General features: G+C 38.4%; 2 protein-coding genes across 2 annotated transcripts in view; both read left to right on the top strand.

Annotated features, from left to right (window-relative positions):
* The window catches only part of LOC126559182 (calexcitin-1), a 228,915-nt gene that overhangs the window by 75,809 nt on the left and 130,543 nt on the right, over positions 1–22,563 (top strand). The window lies entirely within an intron of this gene.
* Positions 17,750–22,563, top strand: part of LOC126558617 (3'(2'),5'-bisphosphate nucleotidase 1) — an 81,884-nt gene continuing 77,070 nt past the window's right edge. Inside the window, exon 1 of the mRNA XM_050214661.1 lies at positions 17,750–17,756. The gene's annotated coding sequence lies outside the window, so the exon portion shown is untranslated. The remainder of the gene's footprint in view (positions 17,757–22,563) is intronic.

Here is a 22,563-nt window from a genome sequence, read left to right as displayed (position 1 = left end):
ATCATTATATATGTTTAGATTGATTACAGATGTCTCCTTTTTCGCTTTTGAGAAAACCTCCAACACCGTCGTTGTGCGCATCGTATTCTCAATAGAGTTGGATGTCCGAGACAAACTCTGTGTTCGTGTACAATAGCAATTACAATGCTTTTTTTTTCTTCTCCTTATTCTACGCTGCTTTCATCTTTGGGCCGTTCTGTATAATTACAACGGTAGCAATAAAAGCCCATCCGGAAAACAAACAGTAGTCCCAATCCCTATCTGACCAGTGTCCTGCGACGGCTGCTTTAACCCTTTTAAAAAGGATTAGCAACTTCTAAGAATCGGTTAAGCCTTTGACTTTTCGTGCCAATGTATCATCATAAATAAATAGGGGATAATATCGTTGGCGGAACGTTCTCGCTGGAATTCCTGTTGTGCACTGTTGGAGTTCTACTCAAGTCAAAGATACTTGTCTCACGGCACACTTCAATGCGATTAAAGTCCCTTTTTGCCGTTTCCAGGCTACGTTTTGCAGGTAGAGGTCCAAGTTTTGTCCCTTCGTCTAATTACAGCTAAACAAATTCAGCGCTGCTGCACTGGTCAGCAACATAGCAAATCATTTCCCGTCAACTTGGCGGGAGACACGTTTGCATTTTATATTTCAAACCCTTTCCTTCACAGAGAGACAGAGCCACGGGAAATGAAGCTTGAGAAGCTTTTCTTTCTGTACCGTTTTGACGCCGCCGACGGTCGGTTTACCCTTTTTAGTTTGATTCCCGCCCAAAAATGGTGTATCTGAAGAAATGAAAATAGGAAATATGTTATCATATCGGCTACAAAGCATATATAACTATAACTGTAGAAAGTATAGAAGACCGAAACTTTCTAAACGCATATCACATTTAATCTAGATGTAATTCATTCGAATCCTGCTCAATATTTACATTCTAATACCGCATGAAGAGAACGCTAGATATTGTAACACTGGTCCTAGTACCTGGGGTGGGTAGAAAATATGAGCATCCATCAAAACATCACGAGAAGAAACATGTAGAACTGCACAGAACCCATCTGAATAAGCTCCCGATAAAATCCCAATGATGTGGACGCCTTGAGCTGTAGCCGTTCGTTGCTAGAAAAGTCAAGAATGTGAGTAATGTCGACCCTTCAAGAGAAGCTGCACAGTGCTTAGCCGCCACGTTCCGGGGAAAACCTTCCCCCGTCTAATCATACATACTTTGCTGCACACGGTTTTCATTTCATAGGGGTTGCTAAAGCAAACATTTGTCCATGTTTCACATTTCTCAAACTACATATCAAATTGGCTATGTGTTCTTTCTATCTTCCATTGCTTTTGTTCTCACTTTCGAAGGAGATTAGACGCCATTTTGTAATGCTCCGAAGGAAACCCTTGAAAACCACACCCCTGGTGACTGATCGCCGGAAAAGTGTATCTTTTTTGCTTCCATTTCTATATTTTTTCACAAGCTTTGGCAGGCTTTCACCATTTGAAAGTTTGGAGAAAAATGAACATCACATCGCATTTTAAATATAAGACTCGCACAAGATCCATTAGTTTGCCCATTACAGTTTTTAATAGTACAGCATAGTATATTACATTGTTTTTACTATAGTTTTACTGTAAAGATTGTCTATATTGTTCCAATAACAAGGTAAGGTATAAATAGTATTAAGGCCTTTCTTGCCGCAGGAAATAAAAATGAATTTTTCATACATATCTCAGCAAAGATTTAAACTCCAGTAGATGTATCTTTAGCCCACTAAAATTTTGCGTGTTTTGACATAAACGACAACGCCGTTTCAACTAAATCAATACTTCTTTTTTTTTTTGCTGCACCACCGGGTGTAGCACAGCAAGTTGCGTGAGTATTTAATTCCGCTAGATTGACTAACAGCAAAATTTGCCCAGGAGATTGCGGACCATGAAGAGATGATATTTTATGATGAAATTATACCTCCGAGTGCATTTTCGTTAATCATTCACTACCTGAATATCTGCGTGCTGGTCGGCGTGTCCGTCTGTCCGTCTGTATTGCTGTCTGTCCGTCTGTCTGTTTGTACATCCTATTAATCGCTGCGCACGAAACCACTCTCTAAACAAACAGTCTGACAAGGAACAAGCAGTGCATGCAGTGGATCAAAGACGTGTCATTAACGAATTAAAACATTATAAATGTATTATCACTGTGTCATGCAATCGTCAGTTTTTCGGCTCACCAGATCACAGTGTCTATCAGTAGAGTAATTTCTACCCCAAAAAGCACAGCAACCATAATCACACGTGGAGAAGAGACTTATCAACACCACCTTCAACCAAACGGTCATCTCCGGTGCTACGTGGGGAAGACGATTGAGAAGGCTAGCTGGACTCTCCTGGGAAAAGGCTTTGCTGTCCACAAGCAGTGAGTCGGTGGATGGTTGGGCAGTGAAAGAAAAAAAGGCTCCCAGTTTTACCGTGGATGAGATAAGATTAATGTGTTTGCCTCAATTTCATACAACACGTCTCCGTGAAGACCGGTGTCAATGAGATTCTCACCTTCATCGAAACAAATGGATCGCACAAGGTTTGCAGTATACTTTTAGTTTGAAAGTAGTCATCGCAACCATCCTGTGTTTTAAAATGTGTATTGCACACTCTACACAAGCTATTCGCAAACGTCACACTACACTGATACTGTAAGGATTCTTCGCATCGGTAAGCTAAAAATCAATACAACAATGCTTCTACTTTATAGCCACACAGGGGGTTCGCTTGATGGTAGGGCATCCAAAACCAATCAGCAGCAAACGAATACTTTGAACGGTCGAAATTATGCGGAACAGTTCGGACCAATCTGGCTAGTTCTCACCGTCGGTTGCTTCTTTCTAGTCTATTCGCTAAACTCAACATCATACGCTCTACCCCGCGTCAACCAAGGGGTACACCAAGCACGGTTTCGAATAGGGCGCAAGAACAGAAATCTATTTGTGTTTACTTGCTTTCTTGCAATTTGATTAATGATCACACTTCACATCACATTCTTCAGCTTGCGCTCCCGTCGTCCTCGCTGCAGACACATGCCCTGTCTCTCGTGCAGCGCTTTCTTTTTTTTTTTGCGTTTCAAGAATGGTCCTCTCGGGAAAGGTGCCTTTTCCACGATCCACAATGCTAGCTGAAGCGGAGAAAACTCGATATAATAACAACAAAATATAGACCCACGATGCAAAAAGAAAGAAAAAACGTATCCTTTCATATCGGGCAACGATGCCAAGAACAAAATGGAGTAGACGATGTATAAAAGAAATAAAACAGGAAGTGGACATAAGTAAGAACGTTACAGAAAAAAAAACTACTCACGTCTGCCAAAGACAGCATTTCCGTTGATACAAACTGGTGCATAGCAGCTGAACGGAATGTGATATTGCGAGCTTGTATAGGATACATGTGTTTGAACAAAAACTGAAAAACAAACCTTATTGCACATACAAAACTAAAGTAACAGGCAATACAATATTTATAGACTGTACGTACAGAGTTCTCGTATATTTTGGCTACTTGAAGAGTATTTGATAATACTTTCTGCAAAACTTCTTGGTTAGTTTTAAAAACAATATTAGCTAATCACCAATTCGTTTCCTTTTTCATCTTGGCTTACTTAGTCAGTCCTCACTACGGTGGAACGGTCCGGATGGGATTAAAACCCCAGTCCAGCTGTATGAAGACTGGCGCCGTTGTCGCCTTAACAACGGGTCGCCCTTTCGTAATTATGTCCTTTGAAATGTGATACGTTTCTCGAGATGGGAGAAAACAAGTCCAATAATTATTTATCTATTTTATTTAGAATTACAATTTACAAGTACAACTATTTGTCAATTATTTGCGTTTCTACTGAGAGACAACAACTTATCTTAACCGTGGTCTAACTTGCATCATGCATCCAGACATATGGGGGCGTCCATGGATTACGTAACGAATCAATATTTTATAATCATCATTTTAATGACCCTCTGTCCAATGTCTGATCGTTTTTGATATTACATCGCTTTGTTAGACTCAAAAATTTACAACTTCCTTCAGTGTTAAGACCGATGCTGCTGTCGCTTCTACCACTGGACCAAACACATCTGCAATGTTTAGGATAAAAAGCTAAATCAACTTGACATTTTAACCAAATTTATAAAAAAATTTAAAGTAAATTTTAGAGAGAGAAGGGGGAGGAGTGGAGTATCCTCTCCCTTCCAGCATTACGTTATGTTACGATAGAAAGGGGAAGAGGTCAAATAATCCCGCCGAATTACCGTAATTTGTAGACCACCTCCACATCCCCCCGGGTTCAAAACTTTCGCTGTTTAGCATTTTTGGGCTTAAACGAAATTACAGAATAATCAATACTAACTATTCTTTATTTATTTGTAGTTTTCTTAACAAACCAATTTAGTTTTTTTTTGGTAAAGAAGGATCAATAATGTTTGCTAAAAGAACATTATACGTCCTCTTTACTTAAAAATCAACTACGTGATTGCATTCAAATGCCATACTCATAAATACATAAAAAACAAAACAATTCAATTCTTCTCAAACTTTGGTATAATTCTATTGCAAAATAATCATTTTTAGATAAGATTAAAAAACCATTAAAAACACAAAATCAAGCAGTACAGTTAACTAACACTAAAAAAATGAATTTACATAAAGCATCGTTATTTTATTTCCCACGTTGCATTCCCACAACGATTATTTCAAATGCCATTTTCATGAACGAAAGAATCGTCAAATATGGCGAAAATTCAACGGCATTTTCCACATTCGTTGAAACGAATTCAAACGTTAAATTCGCCCTAGTCCAACGAAATCATATTTAACGAACATTCAACGAAACAACACAGGTGGAATCCGAAGCGACAAAAGGCTATCGATTTTGACGTTGAATTGCATAGCCTCAGGCGCAAATCTCATCATTTCGCCGAAATCGTTTCCCGAATTCTTCCAACATGTAAGATAAAAGCAAATGTTACCGTGCAGTTACGACGTTACTTGATTTTTCTTGCTTTTTTGTATCCTTTTCCCTCTTAGCGAAGTGGTGTTAACAAACCATTTTAAGTTGAGTCAGGGAGTCAAGGAAGTCAGGGATCGAATACTTTATCAAGACTATTTATAATCTCTTCAAAATGTTGCTAGAAAGTTATTCTAAATCAAGATATTATTATGTTTTGTTAAACTTTTTGTTAATGAACATGTAATTTATAAAAAACTAGCATAATCCAATATACGCAACGTTTTGCATGAAATGAAAAGAGTTTTGATTCAACGCTACTCAATTTTACCTTTGTCAAGAAAGATATAACACACATTCTTGTAACACCAAACCTCTTGTTACACGATATTTTGGAGACGGTGTCTTTTGAGGACCCCGGAAGACATAACACTTTGCCATCCAATGAGCACGTCATTTTTATTTTGCGGAAGAAGGCGCTTAATTACTATTTCTACCATCACTATCTGTTTGTAATATGTTTTATAAATGTATTATAAATAAATATAATATTTATTGATTAATTATTATTATCAAAATACACCTAAAAGTTTACAAATCATGACTTACACATAAATTACTACATACATGAAAAACTCATCGTCAAAATTCGGTTGGAAGCGTATCATATTTTATAATGCCTCTAAGGAGGTATAATGCAAATGATGTCGATTTTCCTCATAGTCTCAAAGCCTAAGTCTCATAGCCTAAGAGAATCCAACGCTAAGTGTAGCCTCTAGTTTGTTAATGCATTCGATTATATTTGGACCGCACATGAATGTAGCCAGTCCGGAACTCCAGTAAGGCTTTATCATATTTTGGAATCATCACTGCACCGGTTGGTGCATGTATGTTTCTTCCTCTTTGTTGTTCTTCTACAAAACTGGATGTCATCTGCTCCTCAATTTTGAGCACGAAATTAATGAAACAGATTCAATGTTTGCTGTTAATTTCATTCGGCTGGTACACCGTCCAACCAACCGGCCGAACTTTATTTTTCAACGCCTTTGAAACTATTCTTCTTTCTGTGTAATGTAATGAAGGCCTTCCTGAATAAATGTAACCAAGATGATTTTGTAACCAATGCTAATGCTGACGATATCTCAGTGGTGACCGAAATCACCGAAAATCAAAGAGCGCATCAAAAAGCCCATTGAGCAATTCGGTTTGTGTTCGGGAGCCAAACTGAATATCGGAAAGACTTTAGAAGTAGGCCGTGTCACTCTTCTTCTTCTTTTTATTGGATTAACGACCTATAGGTCACGCGGATGGGATATGATTTGAAACCCGGTCCTGCCGTTTAAAAACCAGCGCTGAGGCCGCCTATACCTCCGGGTCACCCAAATTAATTAAGGATATATAGGACGTCAATAAATTAGGATAGGATTCAATAGGAAAATTTAAGTATAAACAGTGGCATAGGATTTAAGGTAACTTAGATCAAGTAAGGCTTTGTAAAGGAAAACTCTACCCGATCGCAAGTAGAATACATACACGTGTTAATACAAAATAATACGTATTTTAGCTTCGTGTTGTACTAAAACAGTGACGTATCACACCTACTTTAAACAAGAATGTACAATAGTATAGGATCGCAAGCCCTAGTCATACAATGTACTTTAGATTGTCGTAAGTTGAAAAGTCTCAACATCCACCAACAAGAATCCTTCTCTATACTACGCTGCCCAAATGTAATCAAATTTACAAAGCATTACGTTGGTTTTAACACGATATATGGTTATGGAGCCGAATATCCCGCTTGCTGGTTCGAATGCGACTATCTTATCTGAAAACAATAACACTTACTAACAAATACGCTTACGCACTTAATACACTAACATAAGCTTAATCTAATACAAATGCTTCCATTCTTATCCACTACTACTTAACCTACTTTGCATCGACATGTTACATATGATCTATTGTATCGATTAGCGCTTCATCTTCTTTTGACAAATTATTTAAATAAATGCACGCGTTCTTGGCGCTAAGAAAGAGATTTCAACTACCTGTTTTTAACATCGAACGACGCATTCTTCCTATCCAGCAATCATGCAAGAATCTTCAAAGACCAAGCAGTAAACATGTTCATTAAGGCCATAAATTTTGGTCAGATATTTGTTATTCATCGAAGACTATCGACAAAAAAGGTTAGATCATTTCTTCTAAACACCATTACTTACTTTTGTCTTGCCACATTTTAAAAGTTGTATGATATTAAAAATTATGAGACCCATTAGGTCTTAAAATATGAGTGTGCTACAAAGATTTTGATTTAGAAACGAGTGTAAATGGTCGTAACACAAATAAATGGTCGTGGATAAATCTTACATACTTAACTCAAGATACACCTTATTTGTTTATGTTTGATTATGTTTGACTTTCCACCATATTGTAATGTTCATATACCTGTTGTTTGGAATAATTGTACATCAAACGTATTTTTGATCAATCAATGACATCTTGTACAAAATCACAGTATTTCAACAGGAAGTAACTCCTTCCTTCTTAAAGTTCTATCTCACTGACATGTGCCTGCTCTGGTGGTGCTCTTATGATCCCTTTAAACTACATCATAACAATCGTGTAGCTTTCCAAAAACTAAGTTTCATACAACATAGTTAGAAGTTTGTAACTAACTAACTCTCTATTAATATTCATTGTTTTTGCAGAGAATATATTTGTTTTGCTTCGAGACGGACGGCCTGACCGTATTGCTACTACAGAGAATAATATAACAATGTTTGAATGTAAGCTAGTCAACTATCAATAACTATGTAAAACGTAAAGATTAAAGAAAAAGACGTGTTAACGAATAGCATGAGTAAAATAGCTACAAATGCGTACATCATATCGCAGCGAATGCTACATATTTCTTAACTCTCTTTTCGTTAGAACATATCAACAACATATGTATAATAAGTCATCTTACAGAAATGTTTAATACCCTCTTTATCTTAATGTGGTGTCAAGCGTAATATGATCACAACTGCTGGAAAGCATTCAGGGAGAACATACATAATTAAACTATTGTATTCTGTTACATATCACATATAAAAACTTGTTTTATTTTTAATTTTATTAATTTTACGAAATTAGTTTCGATTTTGTTACATTTTAAGTACAATGTTGGCCACTTTTGTGGGTTGGTTTTGTTGTTAAGCTGTTTGTTTAATATTATCCGCAGATTAAACTCTTATCGCCTTGAATGCTCGGTCCCATTCAACTTGGAGGTGAATTGCTATTTGGCACCGAGGATGGACGAAATGCGCCTTATCAATGGTTGTCTACCAGCTAATATGGGACAAACATGGCTTAGCTGTTGATTATTCTGTGATCTAAAAGGAAACTAAAATTGTATTTGTAATTATTTTTATACTAACAATGGTTACATTTATAAGATCATTTTCTTGACCTAGAGTATTGTTATCAAGTAATAACATGTAATGTTATATTTTTAAACAACTTTATCCGTCCTGTAGGTTCAGTCAGGATAGAAACTCTTTTGCAGGTAATATATTCAATAATATACTTACCTTATACTTTGTAAATCTGAAGATTGTTCACTCCGTGAGATACCTCTATAGAAACGAGCTTCTGATAAGTGTATATGAATCTATAGTTGTATAGTATTTCAACCCACAAAAGCCCGGAACTACAGGGTAGGTCACGGAGGAGCGCTTAGTTAGAAGTTATTCTCGTTTGGAATGATTTGTATTGTATCTTATATTTTAACAGTACTAAATAACCTAATTACTTTCATCTCCGAATCTTCCGTCTACTGGTGTGGTCAATTGATACACACTTATCACCAGTATTTGAATCAAATCCATACATTCAATGAATCCCTCACTCCCTGTTGGCGTCAGCGCGTTACATTCCCTTTGTGGCAGGATTTTTTTTTTTCGGTTCCCACACCAACAATCTGTAACTTTGGACCGTTTTCGAGCGTCTGTGTCTCCGTCACTTAACTCAATGAGGTCAGCAACTGCTTTCCGAATACGTTTCATTCATCCTTACGATTCGATTCACGCCGTAGTACATTAATAAGTAATGAAAGAAGCCTTTTTTTTCTTTAGCCGTGATAAACACGTCCAATGTCTCGTGAAAACCCCTCCTTAAGATGAATCTATTTCAGGAATATCGTCCCTCCAAAATCACACTTCTTACACGCCATTTGTAACGAATAGTTCTATGAATAAATGCTATGAATAATTCCTTTCTACAGGAGTTAAAAAAGTTTGCACAAAACATTTCCACCGTATTTCTAGACACAGAACACGCTTTTGCACGAGGACGCCGCCATGATGTTGAGTTTGATGCTGTATAAAACGAAACTCCGCACAAAAGCGACCAGCAGCAATCTAAACGTAAAGAGAAGTACGCAATTCGTATCCTCGAACCCTCGCACACATTTACACAGATTTGCGCTAAACCAACACATGCAACCATTTATTCACCCCGCCGGTTTCGGCACTACCGATCACTTCAAATCTCGTGCGCGCGACAGGACGAACGTATTTCCCTCCCAATAATTTGGGGTGCGGTTCGCTTTTCATTATAATTCCGCTCGGTGTGTAAAATTTTCATCTCATCCAACAACGACCGCCGCACACTTCCACACCGTACCCTAAGTGCTTACGCACACATCTCAACACGCGCGCATACCAACTTTTAATATATAAACGAATTCTATGTGGATGCACATCCTCTTTTCAGGAGCGATAAAATTCTTCACGCCGCAGCTAGACGTTATTTTTCGCTGCTTTCCGTTTTGTCAAGAAGGGATGGAATTTACTGTTGTTCTATCCATCTTGCGCTTGAGAACTCTGGTGTAAAGAAAAGTATTGCTATTTAAAGGCACACGGACTGGGATGAAATTAGCAATCTAGGTTAATTTTGAAAGTTTAATCAACACACCACATACAATTACTATTAGAATTGCTTTTAAAACATTTACCAAACACTTATGCTTAAGCTGCTGTGCCAACAGCATCGCTAAATCACAAAACAAACACACATATTGTTGAAATAAAAAACTATTTTAACAGGGTAACATACCTATTCTTTTGTAATGGAAATATATCTGTAAATGGAACTATCAACACATCGGATTGTGCCGAGGAAAACCAAAATCTGGCGGAAACCGTATCGGTGAAGGTGTTGAAAGTATATCACACACAAAATGAATGATACAATCGTCACTCTGATGCCGTATCACGCCGTTCCCCCAGTCAAACATTCTGGCAAATACTTGTCTTCTCATTCTTATCTACACATGTCTTTCCCGCTGTTCTAGCGCTTCAACGCTACCCTGCTAACGAGCTTTCTTCCGTTCGTTCGTATCGCTGATGCTGGAGAGTGTAACGACAGTATACGCACGCGCCGGAACTTTCACAGCCTCCGATTCTTCCCCAGTTCTAATAGCTTCTGTCTTCAGCTTACCCCCACTGCGAACCACGGTCATCTTCCACAAGACGCGCTACAGTGACAAAACACTTACTGACAACCTTATTCCAACTCCCCGAACGATCTATATTCGCATGGTTTCCATGGCATCGACACAGCTCTCTTGGTCGTAGATTTCTCTTGCGCCTACATATTTTAGAGCGGAAGGAAATTCGTCGACTAAAGCGCATGCTTCTTCACTCATTGCTTCATCCAATACTTAAGGCAGACAAAGGATTTCCGAAATCCGTGCGATTCATTGACTGCAAATTCCTCAATACGATCAATTTTATGAAGAGTGGCAAAGTTTTCGGCTAAATGTTTCATTTTATCTTTATAAACTGAACAAAACATTGTTTGCAGGTTCCCTTTACCGTTTAATGTAACACAAAAATTATTTCCAATTGGCTTACTTCAACGAATTCTTAAGTCATTCTTTTCAGATAAAACTATTCATAAATAAAGTCAAAGCATGAGTTCATAATGCACATTTGATACTGTTCAACTATTGATTGGCCGTTCATTGCTGCATACGACAAATAAAACACGATGAACACAATACTCTTAATGTTTCGAACAATTGACAATTTTTTTTCACTCCAACACACGTTTGTTGTTCTGCTATTTCACCCACAAAACAATGCAATAATCAACTTCCGAATCTATCGCAAATCAATGTATCGAAATTCTTCAGCACGCACAAGCACACGTGATGATGCATCTTGTTCCGCTCAGCATTCAATACTAACTCCATCTGACTTACCTTAGGGTCAAACGTAGTGCAGGCAAACCAACAAAAAGAAACCAAAATGATTGATTGCATACACCGAAGCAAACACTCGCAAAAACTGCCTTTCGTCGTATCCTTCTTCACTCCATCGGAACCAACAGATCAACCTATACCATTCTACGGATGCATCGGTCTAATGATGCTGGTTCTGCAGCTCTCTATGTGTATGTATGTGGTATGTGATCCACAACATATGATTTTGCCAATGTTTGTAAGATATCGTGAATGAAGTAGAGAAAAATCCGCCACATTTTCAAACGGCACAAACAGCCCGAAAGTGAAAGTTTGACAACAGTTAAAACTCCGATATCTGATTACTTTGATATCATTTAGACACGATAGCCTGTGCTTTATATCCTTTTTCTACACATTCAGATGTTAATGTTTTTATGTGCATGTATAGAATATATGTCTGTATCCTACAGTGTTTCTAAATAATTCAAGCATAAATCTCTTTTTATTATTCTTCCACCATGGTCAACAGCCGAACCGATTTTGAAAGAAGAAAGAAAAGAAACCAATAGCTTATGCTTTGCAGCATAATATTGCTTCTTACAGTTGCTTATTGCTACAGTCATAAAAATTGACCTTCCCTCTTTAAGTTAGACGGCACAGCATATGTAACCGTTACCTGTAATTTTTGTATTTTCAAACCCGAATCAGTAGTCCCGCATACTCTTGCGCTTTTCGGACTTTTGTGTCAATATTTCAATCTTAAATCAGTTCAATTTTCCAAAAAAAAAAAATTATTTTTTTGCAACCTTTTGATAATATTTGCACCATTACTTTCATTCGGAATATTCGTTAATATTTTTGGCTTCCAAATACGTTGGACATTGTTCTATATAAGCAACCATTACACTCGATTTACGATCCCTGGTTCGAAGGAACGAAAGCCTTAAACAGAAGAGGGAGCTTTCATTCGTAAGAGCGCCACCTTGCGGTAAAAATACAAGGCTTGTCCAACATAACTTAGGTAATTAAAATTACATGTTTTGAATGCGAAAATAGAATATTTGATGAATTGATGATGGAACTAGCAAAAGAATTAGTTTGAAAATTTATTCTAACATAATGTTCTTATATATTTATTAATTGATGCATTTGTCATACAAGCATCATAGGCGTTGCTTGGCCATTCTGATAAAAGGCGCTTTATCGTATGTCTTTATCTATCGCTATGTTGATTTACTTTCCATCGTTTTTTTTTATCGTTCAAGTTATTTGTTCGTCACATTCTAATAACGCATCTATTAAGATATATTATAACAAACGAATATTATCTTTGATAAATGTTGTATTCGAGCTATGTTTTTTTTTTGTTGCTAAGCTAAAGGATTGACCTGCTAATAGCATTTATTACTCGTCACTTCACCTGTTTACTATACTTAAGATGGGTGAAAAGTCCATCTTCAAAGCAAAAAATGTAACCTCATGTTTTTATTTAGTTTTGATTACTCCGCAGTGGCTGTACTGGCATATGGTATGTGTTTGTTGTAGTGAATTGCGAAATTTAGTGTATTTAGTGACAGTATTGCGAACTGCAAGTAGCGGCATGAGTAAAACCCTGCAAGAACTTGAATGATTGGAATGCACTCTTGCGGATTAATTTCAATTCCAAATTAACCGATGACTCCAATGTCAGCTTCTTTTATATGTGTATTTTGATGCTAAAATGCTAAACGCATTTGAATTCATCCTTTTTTTAATTTTTTTAAAGAGACTGAGTTTGTAAAGCTATGCTGGTCTCTTACTGAATTAATGCTTGGCAATCAATATCAGAATCAATTTATTATTCACCCAACTCTTTTTTATTGAAGACAACTAAGGAATGAACCAAATACCTTTCTTCAAACATCGTATCTCAGGCTCCTTCATTTTACCATAGTCTATAGGATTATTATTAGATTGAGAATATCGTTGTGTAGCCTAAACGTAAAAGAGTTTTATGAAAATTTTGGTTTGTTTTATTTGTTATTTAATTCAAAGACCATTTAACTCCAGCTGTTTTTCGTATGGTCAACAGTGCATGTGTTGATTTAGTACAAATTTCACTAGGCTTTTCCTCCTTGGACTTGACTATCCCACTTTACGCAGGTCTGACTTAAGGTGAAATATAGTTTTTACTTAGCCTTTTGTCCCTAAAAGAGGCAAAGTAGATTGATGCGACACATGCCATGAAGACAGATATAGTGATAAAAATAATTATTGATATTCTGGTTAACGAAAGAAACAATGATTGTAAGTCATCATTTGCTGCTTTAACTTGCTTCATAACAAATGAACTAACTGATGATTGAAAATGCTCTTTTAGGGCTCAACTACATTTATTGATTCCAAGCATGTAAAAGGTTCATATGAACAAAACAGGAATTCTTAAGTTTGCTATTTTTTTTTAAAGATTATGGTTATTTGATAGCTTTTCATTTCCACAAACACATTTTTTACCATTTTTGAGAAAAAATGTGTCCTGCTTGGGTGGCGTGTCTGCGTTGCATCAATGAAACAATTCAAATATTACGACAATCTACTCAATAAGCACTCATAATGCTTTACATTAGATTTATTTAGACAGTTCATAACAGACGTGAGCTAATCCTAGTAGATACAGCTTCGATGCCTAGTTCTTCTGCCGCCTGATTCGAACTGGATAGTCAGTCTTGCGTACGGTAGGACGATCCAAAAGGGATACCCAGCTCTGCTGTGCAAAAGATCAGCGTGGCTCCATTTCTGTTCTAATTTTAGTGTAAACATGATTTTTTACAACGCAACAGAATACATAACATTGTGTAGCTTTAATCGAAAAGTATATCAATCTCGCGAAAACCGATGCAAGAATAATCTCCACTGGATGAATTTTCATCCTTATCCAGCAAGATTTGCTGAAATATCAAGGTACATAAACACAGGGCAGTTTCATCTACTCCAGCATTCCCCTTTGAACACTCATCGCATATCACAAACTTCGAAAAATCATGGAAAATGTTGTTTTTAATTGTTACCAAAATCCACTAGTAACGCATACACATACGTTGAGTCTCTATGAAAAGCTAAAACGAACAAATGTTGAAAAACTATTTTACATCCTACGACGAAGGTCTATAAGTTCATAAATCATACACATCGGAATCCTTCAGTCATCCTCACTCAACTGCATGCGTACCCTTTCTGTTCTTGATGACATAAGATTAAGGTTTGCGGGATTCGTCAAACCACCGTGACAACTCATATGAAACACCAAAGATCCTGTTGCCTGTTATGAGGCCGCAACAGCCCTTAGCGGCCTGTTAACATGTGTGGCTTGTGTGTGTATGTGTGTGTGTGAATGAATTTGATGTGTAACCAAAGTGTGTCGGTGGCTAAGCTCATAATGGCTGTGTGATATATTGAAATCTGGTTGCCATCGGATTTACACATGAAAATTGCCCACAAACCGGAACATTCTTTCCACGCCAAGAAAGACCGCTGCTGTTTCAAACAGCAGCCCATGCTCCCATAGCCCACAGGGCTTCGACATAACGGAATCTCATTTCATTCCATTACCAGCATCGTGTAACTGCTACTGTTTAAAGAATCATTCTTTTACGGACTATTATGGAACGCTTTGTTACAGCTGTTGACATCTTACATTTAAACGACAGCCTTCAATCGTAGAAGTTAGACAGCCACTTTTCATGGACAGAGTGGCGCTTCTTTAACCGCCGCAAGAACCTACCATCGGCATCCTATTTTAAATCCCAAGCCTATCGCTTCCCCTAAGGACATTTCTGGCGACGCTTAACGTAGGTGGCGAAAAAACAGCAGCGCACCATCCTAGACGATGTTGACCATAACGGCAAGTCGGCAAGGAATAAAAATGGAGAAGAAAAAATCTGCAAAACATCATCGACCAACGCTGCCCCGTTTGTCCCGTTAGCTTCGCAACAAAGCGACAATGAATACCCAGGATAGGCAGGCCAACAGGCAGGATACGGGTGCACGAACTTTATTCTGGCGGCCTGGGGTTTCGAAGCATAAAAATATACTTGTAATTCAAATGCGTAAATTTGCATAAACTTGTCATTAATCATCGGTATGATTTGAAATTAGAATATTTCCTTTCGGATCTTCTACGGCGCGTCCTGATTCGAGGCGGTTGTTGTAGTGGTGAGATGGATTTCTTCTTTTTTCAATGTTATTTTAAGTCGCGATCGTGATTTCTCTTTTTTCGCTCTTCTATACACGTTGCTAAATATTCAATTTCTCATATGCCACTAAGCGTGTGCAATCCATTTTCCCCATTTTTGCAGATATTCCTCCAAACCGGGGGTCCTGCGTAGGGTATTTTATGCTTTTCTCTCACTGTCAATCGGAACCATCTGGTTCGTGAATCACGGGCACAGATTTTGGCAATGACTTTGCATTTTTTTCCCTTTCTTTCTATCAAACCTCTGTCCTCATTTTTCGTGTACTTTGTCTGCATTCCAATGTTATGCACGCGTAGGTGATGACAAAAAAGTTATAAGTTCATAAAACGCATTACATTTTTTCATGGATCCAGCTACCTGCAGTGTTCTAGAAACCTCCGTAGACAAAAGGGAAGTGTCTTGTCGTTTTCTTTTTTGCTTGCTTGCTTGCTTGCTAGCTCAGTTCATCGTCGACGAATTTTCCCATAAATTTGTAACGATTTAATTATTTTATCGCTACAGGACCGTTACGAATACCTTTAATCTCTTCTGAATTATTGCAGTTAAATAACTTCCCTGCGTGATTTGTTTCATTTCCCTTTACGCAAATTGTGGAAAAGAACCCAGTAACCTGAATGATGATAACGTTGGAAGATTTGGAAGATGGCAGTATCGACCGTAGTCGTCCGTTCCCTATAGAGAATACTTTCTTGCAAGGAATACCTTAGAAACATTCTATACCGATTTACAGAGGAACATAACGGATGAAACTTCTTCACACACACCTGTTCCTACGGATGTACTAAAATGTACTAAAGCAAATAAAATCATTTGTAAATTAAATCGGTGCTAACGTTTCCAACGTTAGCACCAATTCTTGCTTAGATTTTTCAACTATGTTCTAGTTTTTTTCGCTATGCAACTATACGACAATGGCTTCTACTGCAACTGTAGCACCAAAACCACCCTTGAACGCCACACAGTAAGGAACAACATCAATTAGATATTGGCATTCCGCCACTAATAATACGCAATCCTTTTGACACGCAGGAATTCCTTTTTAATAAACAGCTTGGGATTCTTAAAAGCCTGGAGAAGTCTCCTCATCGACAAGACGCATCACCTATGAATGTTATCCAATGCCGCAACATGGTAATTGATTGATTAGTGAATGTATAAAAGTATATAAGTCCATTATAAGCATGTCGCTTTAGCAGCTCTCCAAAGCTACAAACGTTGTGACAACGTTTTTAAAGGAGATATTCACACAAATCAGCCGCGATAAGGTTATCTTGTTGTATGAAAGTCTTGACCGGCTTCTTCCGCACAAAGGCACAACCCATTTTAAATGTCAAGTAGCAATAGCTAACCCATCTTTACTTGCCTCGACGACGAAAACTCCAACTGTGTGCATAAGAAAACTGGTATGCATCAAAAATCACCCTTGCCAGTGTCCAATGACCACAAATACCTTTCTTTCGTAAAGGAACAATGAAATCCCGGAACTCCCATACAACTCATCTCGACACGGCAACAAAAAATCTATTTGTCAACCCTTTTACTCTATTGTGGGTGATCGTTTGTGAGGAACAACCACAAACTTCCTTTCGGCACACCAACCAAAGGTCTACTTCTCAAGACATACTTATGTGCTAGTATTTAAGACGCTTCTGATTTCCTGTGGAATTTGCCTCCAAACATTCACCGGGGACAGTAATGAAAGGGCAAATTTGTGTCAAAAGAGAATCCACTCAGCTGTTAAATCGAACCATCCGTTTAGCAGTAAATGTCAACCCGAAAAAGTGGTCTCTTTCGGGTAGCTTGAACCTGCTTTAAATGGAAGATTTATTATTCTCTTCGCTTGGATTCATCATCTCCTTTTACTCAGTAGGATAAGCAAACTCTAAGAACTATCCAGTGGATAATGAATCCCAAGTGAGACAAAATGTCACCAGCATAACGTTGCGGAATTTGAAAATTTTGCAGCTTAACACTGGTAGACGTACAAAAACACTGACCTGTATCGGTTGTTAGAAAAACATTTATTTACCACGCACACGAATATTGATAATTTTCTTGGGCTATTTGTTGAACTATTTGATGTTCTTTGTAAATGTTTGCTCAACTAACCACACTCCCACAGCTTTTCCTTACAAAGCCATCGGCATAACAAAAATGTTGACATTATCATCGGATGCGACAAATTCGCCTCGCTGTCCTTGCTTTTTCTTTCAGTCAAGATTATCTTGGAGGTGCTAAAATAAACACAACGTAAACACCCAAAATTTCAATAGCTTTCTGATCCAATTTGTTACGTTTCCAGGGTGAAAGAAGGTAGTGCATTTTCGAATCATTTGCCTTTTGTCTGCTTAGCTTACTACAAAAACGCCAACCATATCTCATTTTGGTTCGCTGGTTACGCTCCCTATTGATGTTCCAGCTCACATTCTCAAGAAGGCACTGACTGTCATTGCGCTGTAGGCTTCTTTATCAGATGAATGGAAGACTAAAATGAAAATAAAATAAACGACTGTGAAATGCCGCCCTCACACAACCGACACAAACATTTTACTGCAATCTCAAACACGTTCGATCTTTTCGTGGAACTCAAGAACCATTCCCATCGTGTCGGTTAGTTGTGTTTTTCAGCTCCTTTGCATCTTTTCATCATTGGAGCGGTTGCTTTAAACATCCTTTGCATTGTGCAATGAAACGCGATGGTTGAAAAGCTTTTATCAAAAAAAAAAATGCTTTACAAACACACCCACAAATACTTCTGCAACGACTAAAACCTCAAAAATGTAAAACAGCCTTCGTAATGAACCCCAAGATTCGCTTTTAAATTAAAGATATTTATCCGATCAGACATAATTCAGTGCCACCCCCACGACAGACGTTCCTCCCGCTAGTGCAGCGGTTGATATTTCCGGTATTTTCATACCAAGCACGCCGGGAATGGCCCGTAAAGTCGGCACTCCCAGTTACGTGGATATTTAAAACCGCAAGCCGCTAACAAGGCCATGCCATGGAATTTTCGACAGAAGGGAGAGTTATCGATTATCGGAAGAATTATTCCACCGTCAAGGATGGATAATCTCTGCGGGTGATGGAAAATACTAGCGTTTTCTTTTTTTTCTATTGCACTTTTTCTCCACAGTAATGTTTCTAGGTCCGTAAATCTTACAAAGGTTTCCCAAATTGTTCACAGTTTGGAATTATTTTTTTTGCTTTCGGAATTATATATTTTTGAGCTTTTACTTATTTATGGAATAAAGCAAAATCAAAAAGGTCAGTTTCTTGGTATTCTTTGAAGTGCATCATTTTGTTGGTTTTATATTTTAAAATAAAAAAGTTTGAATAAAAGTTTAAGAAGATTTAGAAAATTTGTTCTTCTTTCATCTCAAACTTGCGACATGTTGCCTGTTTGAAAAGATTTTTTGAATATATTTTTTCATTCCGACAGTTTTTTCTCTATTTTTGCAATTACCATTAAAAATTTTTTCATTAAATACTCATCACTCGCAAGCAACTGCTTCATGTTCAAGTTGCGTTAAAGTCTCTAGAACGAATGCGTCTACAGTCACGGCTGCAACACCCGTCACCAGATTTGATTGTTTTTGTGATGCTACTACCAGTCAAAAATAATCTTCGCAACAAAACCATGCCTCTGATCTGCCCTACCTCTAGAGGCCTGACCTGTTTGTCGGTTCGCTTAATCCGTGTTTAGTGCCCTTTTTCTACTATTTTCTTGGTTCATTAGTCAAACTCACGGACGAACACATGGACCACCTGGATACAAACTTCCGAGGCGCTACCGACATGATTCAGCACCATTCTATTGCTAGCACAAGGACTTACTTGTGGCCGCGGTCACCTAGCGTAATCATGACTGCTACTATGACTTCATTCACTTGCACATACACCAGCTACAGCAGCTTGAACGTGTTGCGGGTCTGCTAGTTTTTTTTTTTTTTTTTTTCATTCCACCACATCGACCCATCCTAACCGAACGGACGCTTTTGGATGCTGCCATGTCCAATCGGCTCACACATACACACATCCCGACCCACAATTGTACGATCCTCGTTCGTACCAGTGGCGGCGTCATGAGAGATCATTAATTATCATCACACCGCGCATCAACGAAATCAAAGCGTCCCGTTTTGACGGGCAATTCGGATCAGTTCGATCCATTGACCGATGGAGAAAAGAGGGCAAAAAACGACACATTACGGATGGTGCAGGATGGTAGGGAAAAAATAAATGCTAAGAGCCGTACCACACAAAGGAAAAAAAAAATCTTCACACGCACCTACTATACCGAACTTGGCGGCATAGCGCAAAACAACGCCTTTCGGTTCGTCCAGTTCTCCCTTACGTACATTGCGGTGGATTTGGCCCGAGCTTCCACCAGTCAGCACGAGGCGAGTCATCAACAAAGAAGTTCAGCAAGGTCGTTCTTCATCATAGCTTCTCTATAAAGCGATACCGCGAGTAACCGAGACACTACCTAACCGCCAACTATTCTACTGATGCTCGTATTTTATCCGTCTAAACACCAATCTTTAACGGTTGAGTCCTCGGCTTATCCTCAACCCTTGCCTTGTAAAGGTGCATTGACGCTGGCATGATTACTGCTGAATCGCCGACACCGTGATTGCGTCGCTGCTTCTAATTATGATAATGAATATAAATTGTTTTTTTTTTTTTTAATTTGCATACCCTTCCATCCAGCAGCCTTTCGTCAAAAGCAGTTCTGCACCAGTGGTCTTGGTTTTCGATAAACACCGAATATTATTTATTATGTTTCTTGTTGATGTAAAAATTTTCCAAAACATCCAAAAATGTTTTGAGCTTTATTTCGCAACAGAATTACGAAAAGCGTACATTCTCAATTAGGAAAGTGTGATACACTCTTTAAACTGTTCCTGTCTGCTTTGAATTTCTGTGCAAGTCCTTTGCTAAAATACACAATTGGTTAATTGAGTTCCGTTCAATGATTGCCACAAATTTTACTCCATTACCTTAATTACCGTGATTATCGTGTTAGTATTATTCCTACTAGACCAATGAAGCCCGACGTTCCGAATCGGAAGCAAAGCATGCCGATCCTTTCCGTTCACGAAAGGCTAATTAAATCCTGCACCCGTGCCGAACAGCAAGTGTGACGGTAGACCTTGCTCTTCCCACGTACCAACCAGCCTGCTGATGCCTGAATAGGACCGTTCCGTTGCACCTTCGTCGAAACACGTCACGTGACCAGTTAAAATGCAACAAACAAAACTCGCCCTCCTACTCACCAATAATTAAAAACAACTTACGCACATACCGTTGATTTGAATACACGCGGTACCTAGCTACAGTACGAACTTCCAAGCCTTTTGGGCTGGCCATCCGCACTGGCCAACGCCAGACGACGCATTTCTTCGTCGCGCACCTTTTGTGCGAACGGTAAAATCAGCAATGTCTCGTAATGTCCAGTTGGCCACGTTCTAATCACGTGGAACGGCGTTGGACAGTGGCCATAATGAGGATCACCATATGATCATCCTTATGGTTGGTTTCTTTGCATGTTTTGCTTCCTCGACAACCCAAACAACCAACAGCCAGACAGCGTCATCTTACACTAGCCGATTGGGTAAACTAATTAAAACTGCATTGCAGTGCTTTCGGTACTGTTGATCGTAATGAGACAGTCTCACGTCACAACGGAGGTATCCCTCTTTATGTGCATACAACCTTTCTGCTAACGTAATCTGAACGATGAGTTGAACCAGAATTCCCACACGCTTTCCTGTTCCAATCTTCCGATTTCGATATCAAGTTAAGAGGAGAATGTAGTCTCTAAGACTCAAAACCTCGTTTATTTATAAACGGAAAAAAAGTTATCTAGTAAGAGTACATGTACAGTAGAAACTTTGTACGAATTTTACTCCTTTGTTTTTGATTTTCGCTTTGTAAAATATGACTTAACTTTTCCTCACTGAAGTACTGTATGAAATAATCCTTAAACTTTTTTCTTTCGATTATCTTTGCTCACAGTCAAGTAAGAGACGATTTCTGCTAACTGTACTTTGCTAAACTTCTATCATAGCTGTTCGTTTCTTCTTACGTTCCAGTTTAGGCAAAAATAATAAACCGGACGGAGCGTCATAAAAAGTTTTTGAATTTGTTTAGTTTCTTTAGCCTTTATGTTGGCATAGTCTTACAAAAACTCTTGCCCTCGTCAAAACACACGCCTTGAAACCGAAAAATAGAATTCCCTGTATGTTCCCAGATTTGAGGCGGAGTTTTCTTCTGCCTTGGAGTGAAAGAGTTAAGGGTAATTTTATAGCAGTTTGTTGTTTTTACAATTACTTACCCGAACCCTGCACGCAGAACACACACCTATATATCTTCCATAGTACCCGTTTCATAACTTTAGCTTATTAGAAAATAAAACTCAAACATTCATTCGAGTTACAGTTTGCTTTTGAGTGTATATTATTTTGTAATAGTTTTGTATGACGCAATAATTTCGGTTAACCGGAGTAGAAGTAGAAATTTCTCCTAACCCTTTACAATATGTGGCTATGTATTTTCTTATTTATTAAACCAAATATTTACTTTCCTAATCTCATTAGCGGGTGTGCAGATTTACAAAATACACTCAGGCCATCCAGCATTCATCACCTACCAAAGTTTATCCGGCTCAATGGCTAGACTTATGACCAATGGTCAAACTGACGGGACGTCGGTCAGACTATACAATGCCTGTCATAATTCGCCATACACGAATCGCCATACGGCAAGATTTTCCATCTCCAACCCTCCAGTGCCCACTGTCCGTGTAAGATTCGAGTTGCTTTCTTCTTCTTGCGCTTCCGTGCCGTTCGATCGTGAGTATAGCGCTGACTGACTTTCTTTATTAAATGTAAATAAACCATTTGACGCCCGGCATCGTGGCTAGACTTCTGCATGTGTCCTTCGGTTGGTTCTTCAGCTAAAGTTAAGGGGCGTTAAGGATATCATCTATTGGGTCATCGATCTGTATGGCACGGTCGACCAATTCAAGACAGATCGTAAAAGAGCAACGGTCACAACTCGTCGAGCCATGTCACCAAACTCCACCCGGCTGCCGCGTTGCTGCTGCCACCGTGACCTA

This window comes from Anopheles maculipalpis, chromosome 2RL (assembly GCF_943734695.1).
Source record: "Anopheles maculipalpis chromosome 2RL, idAnoMacuDA_375_x, whole genome shotgun sequence".
Taxonomy (NCBI): domain Eukaryota; kingdom Metazoa; phylum Arthropoda; class Insecta; order Diptera; family Culicidae; genus Anopheles; species Anopheles maculipalpis.
Note: the sequence above shows the minus strand (reverse complement) of the source record. Positions and strands in the feature narration are given on the sequence as shown.